Genomic DNA, 14,135 nt, shown 5'->3' on the forward strand with positions numbered 1-14,135 from the left:
AGTTGCCTTCTGAGTGAAAGTGGCATTCTATTTGCTAGTCAAAATTACCTCAGACCTTGAGAATGACTGGGGTCAGGGAGGTATTGCTGCACCAGGAATCAGAGCATTATGGAGTTGGAAGGGTCCTCAGAAAAGCCTCTCTAGGCCAGCACCCTCATCTCACAGACTAAGGAACTGAAGCCCATGAAAGTCCGTTGTGTTCTCTTATGCTTTTTACAGTTTCTGTAGCACCTGCGGTGACAGCATCTACTTCAGAACCCAAGGAGGCTGAACGGCTGCTTCTTTGCCCACTCTGGAGGGGCCCCTTGGGACCCCTGTTGCCCTCACTGCCCCATGACCTCTGTCTCTGAGTAGTGGGCACAGCAGGCCGAATCGTCCTCTGCTGAACTTTTCCCTTCCTTCCTCCCTGCCTCCTTTCCTCACCTCCACCCCCCATGAAGGAATCCAGAACCCTCCTTGCCTGTGAAGCCACTGGAATGTAGCACTCTGACCCCTGGCATTGAATGTCCTGGATGGACCTGGCTTGGGAAACAGGAAAGACTCAGGCAAGGGGGAGGGGTGCCTCAGGGCCTTGGGGTGGGACAGAGGGCAAGGAGGTGCAGGGAAGCATGACCTCCCCAGGTAGGTCCTGCCTGACTCTCACAGCATGGGAGACCCCGCAGGCAGGGGTGCTGGGCCCCAAGAGGTGAGCTGCCAGGGGAACCCGGGTGCAGAGGAAAGGAGTGGAGGGGAAGTAGGAAGGAACGGACCAGAATACAGAGGAAACTCTTGTCACGAGAGGTGATAAAGGTGAAGGATGGAAAGAAGGAATGCCCAGGCACTGTCCAGATTGGATGCATTTCTCACTTTTGAAACCAAATGTTAGGAGATGGGGAAGACTCTCCTATAGAAAATTCCGCCCCACTTGGAGACTTCAGGCTCTTTAACATGCTTACCCTTTGGCAAGGCAGGTTTAGTAGAGAGGGTAGCTGCACATTAGGTGTGCAGGCCAGATGACACTCACTGTCCCTTTCTGTTTTCTGTCAGTGTGCCCTTGACCACATTCAGGCCAGTTACCTCCCTTGAAGAGACTTTTAGAAACCCTGAGGTTCAGCCTCAGGTGATGTCTCCACCAGCTCTTTGCCCCTTTCCGGAATAAGGGAACCTTGCTTCCTCAACTTCTTCCCATTTAAAGCCTGCTGCATACGTAGGGTGCAGAGCCAGGGATCGGGCCGCCTCACGAAGCCCTTGTGGAGCCGTTAGCAGACTACACCATTGCCACACTGCACGTGAGTTTTGTCAGAATGACGGGCCAGCTTTCGGTTGAGGGTGTTTAAAATTAACTTCTGTGCTTGTGGGGAAGGAATAGGAACTATAGGTGGCAGAGTGTTTCTGAAACACCTTTGTAAGAGGAGAGAAATCACAACTGCTGCCATACGTGAAGGGATCGGGTTTCCTTTGCTTCTGGAATCTCTCTTTGCTGAGTCGGTTGACTCTTTCTGTGCTCAGGGTTGTCTTGAACACTAACCAGCGTTCGTTAGTCGTGCCACATCCTGTCTGAAGTGAGGGTACTAATCTCCTTTCCTCCTTTCTCACATGACATGGTACGGAGCCCTAGGAATAGTGGCCCTGTGCTACGTAGTAATGTCTTGGCTATTGGGCTCATTCATCGGGCCTGCAAACCAGGGTATGTGACACCCCTTCCTCCACCCAGATAATACCAAAAGCCACCAGGTGAGGTCCAGCGGGATGCTGTAGGCAATACAGCAGGGAGGTGGGTCAGCATTTCACTACTGGAGGCATCGTCTTGTGGTTGGCACTGAGCCCCTGCTGCTCTCCTATAAGCTGGGACGTTTAAAGCACTGCTTATGTGTAAGTTTGAAGCTACTTACCTCTGTATATTCTAATCCTTTGAAAATCGGCGATTCTTATTGTTAAGTAGGATATGGATTTCATCAGAGCATCCTTTGGGAATTGCCTGCCCTTGGCATTTTTCCTTTTATATCCCCCAAAACGTTAGTGTTTGAAACCTCTATTGAAGTTGATAGGCAATAATTTTTAACCTTTCAGGGAGGAGTTAAGGTAGACGTATTTCCACAGACTGCTCATTTGAGCAGCTCTTCATGACTTAACACTGTAAAGACTTTAAATAGAATAACATTGCAGAATCATGATCCACCTCCCTTACTGCATATGGGAATACATACTGCTGTAGCATGTGGAAAAAGCACTGGGTGATTCACATGGGTTTGTGTTTCCTTTTGGAAGCAAATAATTCTCTGTGTGTGTTTATGTGTACATATGTTTTACTTTAAAATTTAGAAATATATCAACCTTTTTCTTTGACACTGAAATGTTTTAAAATACCCAAAAGGTACCTGGCTTTCCTAAGTCCCCGATCGGCATGAATTATTATTGTACGGCTTATTTTTTTTTTTTAGTACCTCAGGTATTCCAGACAGATATGAAATATAAACGTTAACCTACATGCATGAGTGTTGACACACTTAAGCCTAAATCTTAGATGCCCACAGAGTGTCCTCAAAGCTGCTCTTTTTTCACGTGATACCGTGAATAGAGAATGTCTCCTCATAGCGGTCACCTACTCCAATTTCCCATTCATTTGTCCATTCAGCAAGTGGAGATTGGGGCCTGCTGGGTGCTGTCCACTCATCTCAACAGGGAGTGGCTGTAGAAATGTGGGAGGCACAGTTCCTGCCCCCAAGAAGCTCAGAATCTAGCTGTAAGCAAACAGCTACGATGTCTTGGGATGAGTGAAGGGTTGTAGGTGGGAGAAAATTAAGTCAACTTCTTTGAGGAGAAGACATTAGTTGGGCATAGTAAGAATAGCAGGTTTCCAGGTGACGGGGGAAAAGGAAAGGTGGCGCCACCTCAGAGGACATACAGTCCTCAGAGTCCTACTGAAGTGAACGTCCAAAGTGTACAGAGAGATTTGACTGATTCAGGAAATATTTGTGGAGGGCCTACCGTGTGCTAAGGCCAGTTCCGGGTGCAGAAGATACAAATGTGAACAAGATAGATAAATACTCACCAGCCTGGAGCTTTCTGATATAGGGAGACAACATGAGTAAAATTAGTAATAAAATATACACCATGCCACGAGAAGGTAAGCGCTGTGCTGTGAACGGAGATTGCGTGACAGTGTTTGGTTTGCACTTTTAAACAGAGTGCTCGTGGAAAGTCTTGCCGAGCAATTGGGTGTGATCACAGACCCGAGGGACCGGGGAGTGAGCCATGCACATAGCAGGGAGAGGGTGTCCCAGGTACTAGTGCCTAGGCCCCAAAGCTTCCTTGGACTGGGAAGGAAAGGGTGCTGTCTGCACAGAGAGAAGTAACCTGAGGTTAGCAGGGGCTGGGCACAGGCCTGGTTTATCAGTGTTGAGTGTTTGGACTTGAGGCTATGGGCAGGTGGGAACGCGTGAAAATTTTGGGGTAGTGTTGATAATCAGTACTGTTGTCACCGCGATTCCCAAACCCAAGTACCCAGTGACTCGGTTAGGCATAGAGGTTCAATTTACTACACCAAGCAAACTCCAGTTTTATGAGAAGTGAAGTATGTTTTCAAACATATTTTTAAAGTTTCTTCATCTTTCTGTGGTCTTGTTATATTGACTTCATATGGTCTATTTCACACGAATCTTAGGGATTAAATGATTGCTCTGTAAAATATCGATGTTCAGTTCCTGACCTACCCTAAGGCAAAAGTCCTGCTTTTCATTGTCTCCTCATCTACGTTTGCTTTTAGGTAGAGAGTTCTAGGATGAATTTTAAGGACTTGGTGCCTTCAGAAATCAGTGTATCAGACAAGCCCCATGTTGCATGAGGTTTCTTATAGTCCACAGTTGCCTCTCTCATTTTTCATTTCTTGTTTATAGCATTACTTCCCATGTACACATCTTGTAGCAATGTGTTTTAAGATGTTTTAAGAAAAAAAAAGATTCAGGGGCGCCTGGGTGGCTCAGTTGGTTAAGCGTCTGACTCTTCAGCTCAGGTCATGATCTCCTGGTTTCGTGAGTTCATCCCCCGCATCAGGCTCTGTGCTGGCAACACGGAGCCCGCTTGGGATTCTCTGTCTCCCTCTTTCACTGCCTCTCCTGCACTCGTGCTGTCTCTGTCTCTCTCAAAATAAACTTAAAAAAAAATTAAAAAAAAAAAAAGATTTAGACACATATACATCAAACATTCACTTATGAGACTGGCTAACAGTAGGAAATTGTAAACCATGCACACAAAATGGTGTTCACTGACTGTTGCTGGCAAATTGTGCTTTGTTGCTAGGACCAAGTTGCTACCAAGGAGATTCATGGCATGTGTTAGAGATAAATGAGATCAAATACAGAGATAAACTTGCCTAAAGAAAGAGCTTAAAGGTTTGTGGTTTTAGCCACATTATTTAGGGATGATATTCCTTCTAACGGTACTAGAGTTAGTGGTAAGGGTCAGAAATACAATCGTTGGAATTAATCTTGACCATTCTCCTGCTTCCTATCATCTTTCACTTGGTTTACTTTCAAGAATTCGGGTAAATTATTAAGGTAAAGTTCACAGCAGTGCTCGAGTTGATTTGTAAAAACATTCCTTTACAAAGTGATTGCTAACTGATTTCACAAAATTATTATCCTGAAAAGATTCCTTAATGCTACTTACAGATCATTACACCTTTTAAAGATCATCATTTGCACCTCAGGAATATTGCTGTATGTGAAGGCATTGTTGCCTTAGCAAAGAAACCCTTGTTTCCGGATAACAGTGTTTATATTGTTAGATTTTCTATCCTTGTGATGTTTCCAGAAGTGCTCTTGCAACTCCATTCCTGTTGGTTTAGAAGGTGTCATTGCGAGGGGCGCCTGGGCGGCTCAGTTGGTAAAGCGTCAGCTCAGGTCATGATCTCATGGTTCATGAGTTCAAGCCCTGCATCGGGCTCTGTGCTGACAGTGCAGAGCCTGCTTGGGATTCCCCCTCCCCCTCCCCCTCCCCCTCCCCTCCCCCTCCCCCTCCCCCGCTGTCTGCCTCTGCCCTGCTCGTGCACTCTGTCTTCCTCAGTCTCTCTCAAAATAAATAAACGTTAAAAAAAAAAAAAAAAACAACGATGTCATCTCTTCCTGCCCCTGGGGTAGTGATGTCAGCAGTGGGCCTCTGGGCCATATTCACTAGAGTTGGGCTTCACCCAGAATGAGATGGGAAAAATAGAAGTGTTCCCTCCTTCCTTTTCCCTGATGTTCAGGTCCTCTGAACTCACTCAAACTTAAAATTTTGCCCAACCCTTTGACCAGCTCACTTCCTTACTCCTTCCATTCCTCCTCTCACCTGCTTGATGGTAGCCTACTTAGAGTTCAGGCCTAGGTTGCTCAGCCTCTGTCCTCAGCTTAATGTGCGGTAAGTACCCAGCCTAGTCTCTGACACATAAAAATGTGGCTCCATAAATATTAGTTATCAGAAGATTCATCCTGAGGGGTGTGAAATATGCTTCATTATCTTTGCTAACTGTTCAGCTAATATAATGAAAAATTTACATTCTTCAAAGTGCTTATTTTCAAAGCGCTATGTTCATTTTGTTGTCCTTGTTTGAGATTCTCGTCACATTTCATCTTTTCACTCTGGTGGTTCACACTTTAGGATGAGTGCAATCAAGAAAAAAGGCATTCCCGTATCTAGTCTTCTGTTTTGCTCTCGGTCATTTGACTAACAGATTTTAGGTTAGAGCATATATCAATATTTATAAAACGGGACTGTGCATTATTCATATCCACAAGTACCTTTCTGGCAAGGAGCATTAATTTGTGTCACATTATCTCATTATGGTCATGATAGATGGAAGTAGAAGGGGGATAATACAGTTTATTATTTAAGTTATTATGTATTTACCTAACCATAGTTGAGGTATATTCATTCACTCAATATGTCATAAATCTTTATTGATCTGTGGAAGTTCTGGTTAACAGAATGTTGAGGTTGAAAGAAAATTTGAGTTAGCATTATTATTTTACAAGTAGGAAGATTGGCATCCAAAGATGTTTCTGAGTAATTGACTTTCTTCCCCTACCACCGAACTCATTTTCCAAAAAAACTATGGCACTGAAAGATTGCGATTGCTCTTGCCTTCTAACCTATTCCTGTTCATTCCCTCTGCAGATACTTATTTTGTTAAGCTACTCTTTGCTAAGTCCTATAATCACCCAATGATAAAAAGAAAAGAAGAGTAAAACTAGATCTTTCTTTAGCTTCAAAGAACCCACTTTCTAGTGGAGATTAGATGAGCAATTTCATTATACTGCCGTAAGTGAAGTAATTTTAATAGGTGTATAATAGAAAGTATTTCAGGGGAACAAACAGTTCGGTCCCTATGGAGTGGATGATGCCTGGAGAAAGGATTAATTACTGAATAGAAACTTCCAAAGCAAGTAAAGAGAAGCAGCTTTCTAAGCAGAGAGAATAGTTTGTAGACAGCCATGGTGTCAGGGAACAACCTGGGTCGTTCAGGGAGCACATAATCAGTAGGCATTGTTGGAGGAAGTGGGGAGGAGTGGAACAGCTGAGGTTGAAGTGGGTTAGGACCAAATCTAAACAGACTTTGTCTTCCATGCCCAAGAGTTGGCTGGCAAGTTGGTGGACTTTATTTTGGAGACCTTGCTTCCCAACTCCATATCCTTAAGTTTGATGGGGCTATTCCTGTAACATCCCTATATGAACACACCCCTGTAGGCGAATGGAACTCTGTGAAGTTCTATTCTTATGTTCTGCATAAGAGATGGCTGATTACCTGGCTTAATCCATCGATGACTTTTAGAGTATCTAGATGAAGAAAGGAAAGGTGACCCTGATGAGCACGTCTGCAAGATATTTTTTTCCCTCTACCAAGATGTGTTCATTTCTAAGCAGGAGCACATTTGGTAACTGAAAACCAATATTCTTTGAAGCTGGTGAAACATGGAGTTACATGTTTTAATAGATATTCAAGCCCAGAGAAGACTGTGTTGCTTAATAATAACATCTGACTGAGTAGAAGGTCAGTTCAGCCGTACACAAACATAGGCTCGGTGATAAGGCCTGAGACTTTCCTTAAAAAATATTGGGATCTAGGCTCAAAGCAGGGGAAATATAAGGGGGTGGAATTTTCCACCATAGGGTACAAAGTAATTGTAGCTCAGGAAATGTTTCCGTGAGCAATCAAATACCTTCATTATTTAAAAAATTTCCAAAATGTAACCATTTAATGTCTGACTTTGAGTAACTTCCTGGTAAAACCATCAAAGAGAAACTGACTTAAAAAATATATATTCATATGTCACAGTACTTGAATGAGTTGACATGCTATATGGGACTGTTAATCATAACCCATTTCTGAGATGTCTTAATCTTTTTGGAAGAGCCAGTTTTTAACTTGCTTTTATCTCTGTTACATTCATTTCCCTCATACATTTATTAGGCCCATCTTTCTTGTTTCTTTGGACTTGGCCTGTTGCTCTTTTTCTAATATCTTCAGTTGAATGCTCTGCTCATGTTTTTTTTTTTTTTTTTAACTTTATTTCCTGTGAAATTTCCCTTTAAACACTGCCTTAGCTATTTCCCAGCAATGTTGACAGAGTATTTCTATTGTTCTTCATTTGAAGTATTTATTTAATTTACCTGTAATCTCCTTCCATTAAAAAAAAAAAACACCCAACTTTTTATCATAGAAATTTCCAAATCTATTCAGAAGTAGAAACAATTGTATAAACACACAGAACTTCCACAGTTATAAATTCATGGCCAATCCTGTTTTAGTGTGTTGACACCCCAGCTAGTACATCCTCTAGGATTGAGGTGTTTGAAAGGTCCTGCAAAGTGATCTTTGTTGTAGTAAAAGTGCCCCTGGCTTGCCTTCCTATGCATAGTGACTGTTCTCCAAGCCTCAGACTGGTCTGATAAGTGAGAAACTATTTTATTTATTTTTTATTTCATTAAAAAAAAAATTTTTTTTAACATTTATTTATTTTTGAAAGACAGAGACAGATTGTGAGCAGGGGAGGGGCAGAGAGAGAGAGGGAGACACAGAATCTGAAGCAGGCTCCGGGCTCTGAGCTGTCAGCGCAGAACCCGACGCGGGGCTCGAACCCAAGAACCGTGAGATCATGACCTGAGCCCAAGTCGGACACTTACCTGACTGAGCCACCCAGGTGCCCCAGTGAGAAACTATTTTAAATTTGAATTGTGACTACTCAAAGCATGTGATTCTGACAGCATTCCCAATAAATTGTTAGCATTGTACAATTTCATCCAAGACGGCAGAATCGAGGAAACATGAGCATGAACTCTAAAGGGACTTCATGAATTGTCCATTCCACCCCCTTTTTTGTAATGAAAAACACTGAAGCCTTGAGGACTAAATGCCTTGTTCAGGGTTTCTTTGCAAACTAACAACAGAGCTAGGGCTGTGGTCTCCTGGGTCAGGCAGTCTCCATGAGGAGAACAGATGTCTGGGCTGTCTGTTTTTCTATATGCAATTTCAGACAGTTCCTAATTTAGGCAGAATTGTGAAATAGGGGAACTGCATTCTGTAGTCCTAGGCTCTGCTGCCTTCTTGTTGCATGAATTCCTCGCTTCTTAGAGACACTTCTTCTCTTAAGCTTCTCTCTCTTCCTAGTAGCTTCCTGCTATCAAAAAGGAAATTATTGTTTTATTCATACGCTTGGTACGATTTTGGTTGAAATGGTAGAAAATTGTACTGTAAACTCCTGCTTCCTAGCATCTTGGATCCGTAGCCCTTTGCCTAGTTCTTGGTGTATGATAGATGCCATTATCTGTTTGAGGAACGAATAATTGGTGGATGGATGGATGGATGGATGGATGGATGAATTTGCATTCTGTAGTTCATCTCTGGTCCTCTTTTGTTATTGTAAGGTGTCTGACAAAAATTACAGCAGTGGAACATACACTTATCATAAATTGACTTTGTAAATTGGATCCTGTTCGTTTTTCAGAGAATTCCTCACTTGGACATAATATGAATCAGTGGTCATGTTTGTTTGCTCTATATTTAGAGATTTGCATCAGTTTAAGAAGCTAGTCTTCCAAAAATGTTTGTGAGCGTAATTTAGTATTTCCGTCATTTTAGACCTCGGGTTTGTCCACTCTGGTATACAGTTACATGTGCCTAACATGGTTTCACTTTGTGGAAATGCCTGTAAAACAGATTTTTGCGACATGAATCATTTCTACCGATAACCATAATTTTGCCCTTCCTGCTTTGTGCTGATTACAGCACCAGGAAGAGGGAGAGGGAAGCACTGACTTTTGGGACATCCGCCTTAAGCTTGAAGCAGAGAGAATGAAAACTCACTGCATTAGATTCCTCCTTGAGCAGAACTGAATGCCTGATAACAGCCAGCCCAGAGTTGGGGGAGTTAAGAGCAGCAATTTTACATTACACTGGAGTTTCTAGGCTGGCATGGAAAGAGATGCCAGTATTAGCTATTTGCATCTTACTGTAGCCACAGGGATATGTGAACAGCTGGAGAATTAATTTGATATATATTCCCAGAAGCTTCTCCTCTGCCAACAGAATTCCATTACTGTGAGCTTCTGAGTGTGTACTGTGAGTTTGTTTCTTGCCTTTTAATATCTGCTATGGCATATTTCTGGTAAGTGGATTGCCACATAATGGGGTGCAGCTATATCTTGGTTTGGAGTAAACTCCATTAACCTAAGCTGATACAAGGTAGAAAAGGTAAGGCTTTGAATATACAAATGCCTCTGCCTTCAGGAAGTCAGAGATTTTAGGTGAACACACAGTACTGTGTCCAGTAAATGCAGTCACACCTGAAGCATTTTATTCCATATTAGTGGAATTTCAGACACCAGCACGCAGATGGAAAGATATTTTGAAGGCCAGAGAGGTGGGATCCAGGATTAGTCAGGCCAGGGTTGCCGTGGCTGGTTCCTAGAGCTCCTGGACCTGCTGTTTCCCAGATGTGAAGTTGGATGTCTCCATACTCTGGATGTTTTCCACATCCTCTTCCCCAATGCCCTCTTTCCTACCCTCAGGATTGAAACTCCTAACTAGCCCTTGCATTTAAAATCTTTTTTTTTTTAATTTATTTTTTAATGTTTATTTGAGAGAGAGAGAGTGAGAGAGTGAGAGTGTGCAAGCGTGAGTGGGAGAGGGGCAGAGAGAGAGGGAGACACAGAATCACAGAATCCGAAGCAGGCTCCAGGCTCTAGGCTCTGAGCTGTGAGCACAGAGCCTGATGCGGAGCTCAAACCCACGAACTATGAGATCATGACCGGAGCCGAAGTCGGATGCTTAACCAACTGAGCCACTCAGGCGCCCCAAAATGTTTTACGTCAAATGTGGAAGGAGGGAATTTCAAGCATCATCAAGAATCCTAGATGATGATTTGTAGAATAGAAAGAACCAATCCAAGACAAGACTGAATGTGACTGTTGGAAGGACAGGTGTTTTTGCTTTGGCACCATGTGTGCACTCTTAAAAAACACATTCTGCAAAATCATTTACTACACTAAAAACAAGAGGGATGTTGGGAAGGATCGGGTTAAGGACAGGTCAGTCAAAACCTATGGAACTGTATACAGAGAAGATAAATACAGACAATGAGAGTCCAAGTAAAAATACTGACACAGGTAAGCCCCCCCCATAGCATTTGCACCTGGAGCCCGGACAGCCCACCCTTGCTTGCAGCCCTACATACTCCCAGGCTCCTACTGCTTCCTTCAGGGCCTGGGACCTTGAAGACAGTCACTTCCAATAGAGACCAGGGTGATCAGAATTAAACCTAAGATCCAAGGGTAGTTTCTTCATCATATTTAAATACAGGGGAAATGTCTCTAGTTTTTTCATTTGCATTTGTAACCTGCCTGCGTAGTTTAATGTCATGGAAAGTTCAGCCACTAGAGCAGTCATTTCTTGAACCAAAAAAAGAAATTTAAACAAGATCATCAGCCTTTTCTTAAGGTGTTCGTTATTGCTAAGACTTTTCCTTTCATTGTGAGAAAACTTGCTCTTGATCTTTTCATAGCATTAATGTGCTGAAAAAAATCAGGTATGAGTCCATGCAACTTTTGCATTTTATTGACTTCGTTTTCCTTTTTCCCAATTACATATTGGCTAAATCCCACTAAAGGGGTATGTCTGTTTATGGTTTAGCGTAACCGTCAGGAGAAGAGGTACCCGACGTCCTTTGTTATCTCTCAGACTTGGAGCCTATGCTGTCTTGGCCCAGGTGTTATCAGCAAGACATGCTCTTTAGACAGCAACCCCTGGGCGATCCCAAGACCTTTTCAGGTAATACATGAGGTCCAAACTGTTTTCATAGCAGTATAAAAATATTACCTTTATTCTGTGTGACAGCATTTGCAAAGGCACTGGTGATCAGGCTGCTGATATCTTAGCGTGACACCATGTACGTATGTCCCTGCCACTCATTACACATCTTCTTACGTATCATGTTACTGTTCTGGGGGGTGAAATGGGACAAGTGTGTGAAGTAATTCTGTTTCAGAAATACCTGAAATACAGTGGTTGTCTCGAAGTAAAGCATCATATTTTGAGATGTCTTCTAAACATCCAAGTGGAGATGTCCCATTAGCAGTTATACATACCTGTCTTTTCACTGCAGTACTTAACGTATTTGGACATGTTTGAACATGCATGAATTTTAATTCATACATGAAATCATTAGATTTCTCTCCTATTTAGAAAAATAATTCAACATCCTGATTTGGTAATTTGCAGGAGTTACAAACTAAAAGATACATTTGCAGAGGTATCTCAGTGATCTTTTCAGGCTAGGAGACTATCTTGTCACCTGGAGAGTACCCAGAAAAAAGAAAAAAAAAAAACTACTTGAAATAAATATTTAAAGGGCAGTACTCCTGTTTTTAACTTCTTTTTTTCACCTGCTGACCGGTCCAGGGAGAAATCAGGAATCAGAGAATTAGAGCCTTGATCCTTGGGTCATATATGTGGATGTACATAAGAGAGATTTAAAAATATCAAATTTGCCAGGCACTGTCAAAAGAACTCTTGGGCCCAGATTTGATTTCTGTAATCAAACCTCACTAAATCTTTGCTTTGAATCCCTGTTGATTGGCCGTTAAATTAAAGTATGATGTCCTGTGATAGAAAAACATAAAAGTCTTTGTCTCCAAAGCATGTTGTACTTGATCTTATAAAGCAGTGGTTGCTAAGGGAACTATTTGCCAAGAAGAAAAACAAAGTATTGATTAGAGTGGGGGCATAGAATTGAAAAACTTTCCTCAGAAAAGAAAATAAAGGTATATAAGACATCTTGGGGTTCAGAGTCCAGTGCTTCCTAACTGGACATGGTGGCCTAACATTTTTGAGGAGATGGTCAGGCTTCCCTCTGCACACTCACGAGCAGGCTCTTGCTGTTGCCGACAGGCTTCTCCTGGGAACAAAGCAGGAATCAGTAAGGAGCCAGGAAGAGTGTCAACGGCCATTTTTTAATTGTGATTCCACATTCAGGGAAAATGGTCTTCCTCGAAAACGCATGGACCATAACATTGACCAGACCAATGACATGAAATACGTGACTGGATTTATAGTATAGTGTGTGTGTGTGTGTGTGTGCGCGCGCATACATGCACACATATATATGTTACAGTACTATATATACAGTTATTGAACACTGTATTAAGTTCTGGGGTCAAGGGGATTCAAAGTTGGATGAGATCTGACTTCTACACACAAGGACTCTTACCTAGTGGGGAAGTTTGACTTACATAAAGCTATCGTCATAGGGGACCAGAGGTCGGCGCACATGCCTGAGGAAGCATGGAGAAGACTTCTCCAAAAAGGTGATGTTTGAACTGGGTGTTCAAGGATGAATAGGAGTTACGGGCGGAAGGGAAAGGAAGGGTTCTAGGCAGATGATACTCCATGAGCAAAGGTGTGGAAGCAGTGATGAAGGGTTTGTAGTGAGAATTGCAGTGTGCCTAGGGCATTGGGATATGTGAGGGCTTGGTGAAAGAGAAGTCTGTAGAAGTACAAGCCATACGATGAAGAACCTTTTATTCTGCAATAAGAAGTTTGGGCTTTTCCTTGTTGGCAAGAGAGAACCACGGGGCAGGTTTGTTTTTTGAGGGCGATGACTGGGGTGATGGTGTGGGGAATGGGGCCATGGAGGGACAAGAGGATGGTGGCTGGGAGACAGGTGAGAGAGGATGTTGCAGTCCTTTTAGGACAATGATGTCTTCGGGGAATTCTAGTTCTAATGGAGGAAATGGGGGTTTACTGTGGGGGAACATTGGAATCCACTCGATTTGGTGATAGATTAACTGTGTACATATTTATAAAAAAAGGAATAAAAATTCCTTTTTAGAATATGATGGGGGAAAAGAGAAACAGAAATAAAGGAGAGATAGAAGAGAAGAGGTAGTTTTCTAGTGGGTCAGATGTTACTTGATTTCTTATAAGTTTTTAAGTTCCTAGGGTTGAACTAACTTGGAGTTACAAATGTCAATATAAAGTCCCCAAAATGTCTTCATGACAAATGTCACTGAACTAGATTAGGGGAGTGGTACTAATAGCATGTTCAACTGCCACGCATTCTATACTGTAGCCGAAGACTAAATTATCACCTACGTTTCCGTGTTGTCTCATTGTGTTCTTTTCTGGTTTTCCTTTCAGGGCAATTTAGTAATTTTACTGTTGTCTCGAAGATAGGAATGCACCTTCGTGTGTTTACACGTTATTTCTAAACGCAAATACAGGCTAAACAGGAAAACAGATTTTAAAACAGATAAGTGATGTTTTTGTTGAAACTTCTAAAATCGTTTTTACTAAGAGTTGAGACGTGGATCAAATAAGTGAGCCTGATCTGAAATCAGAAGAGAGGAGGTTTTCTATTTTCCGTTTTCAAAGAATTGCCATGAAGCTCTTTATGTTGTAAATGATGCCTTTCTAAAGACTCATTGACAAGAAGATTATTTCAGTGAGGGAGAACTGCCTTTGGCCTAACTTATGCAGTGAGTTAATGATGTCACCAGAAGTAAAATTTAGCTGTAAAAAAATTATAGCCATTTGTTTACACTGTCTTCTAGGAAAACACTTTCTGAAGATGGCTTTATACCTGCCGCAGTTTGCAACATATTTAAGATATCTTAAATTCAAACAC

The 14,135-nt window shown here is 42.2% G+C and overlaps 1 protein-coding gene across 3 annotated transcripts in view; it reads left to right on the top strand.

Moving 5' to 3' along the window:
* Positions 1-14,135, top strand: part of CRIM1 (cysteine rich transmembrane BMP regulator 1) — a 189,419-nt gene that overhangs the window by 25,119 nt on the left and 150,165 nt on the right. The gene's annotated exons all lie outside the window — the stretch shown is intronic.

Source organism: Panthera onca, chromosome A3, assembly GCF_046562875.1.
Source record: "Panthera onca isolate mPanOnc1 chromosome A3, mPanOnc1 haplotype 2, whole genome shotgun sequence".
NCBI classification, from domain to species: Eukaryota; Metazoa; Chordata; class Mammalia; order Carnivora; family Felidae; genus Panthera; species Panthera onca.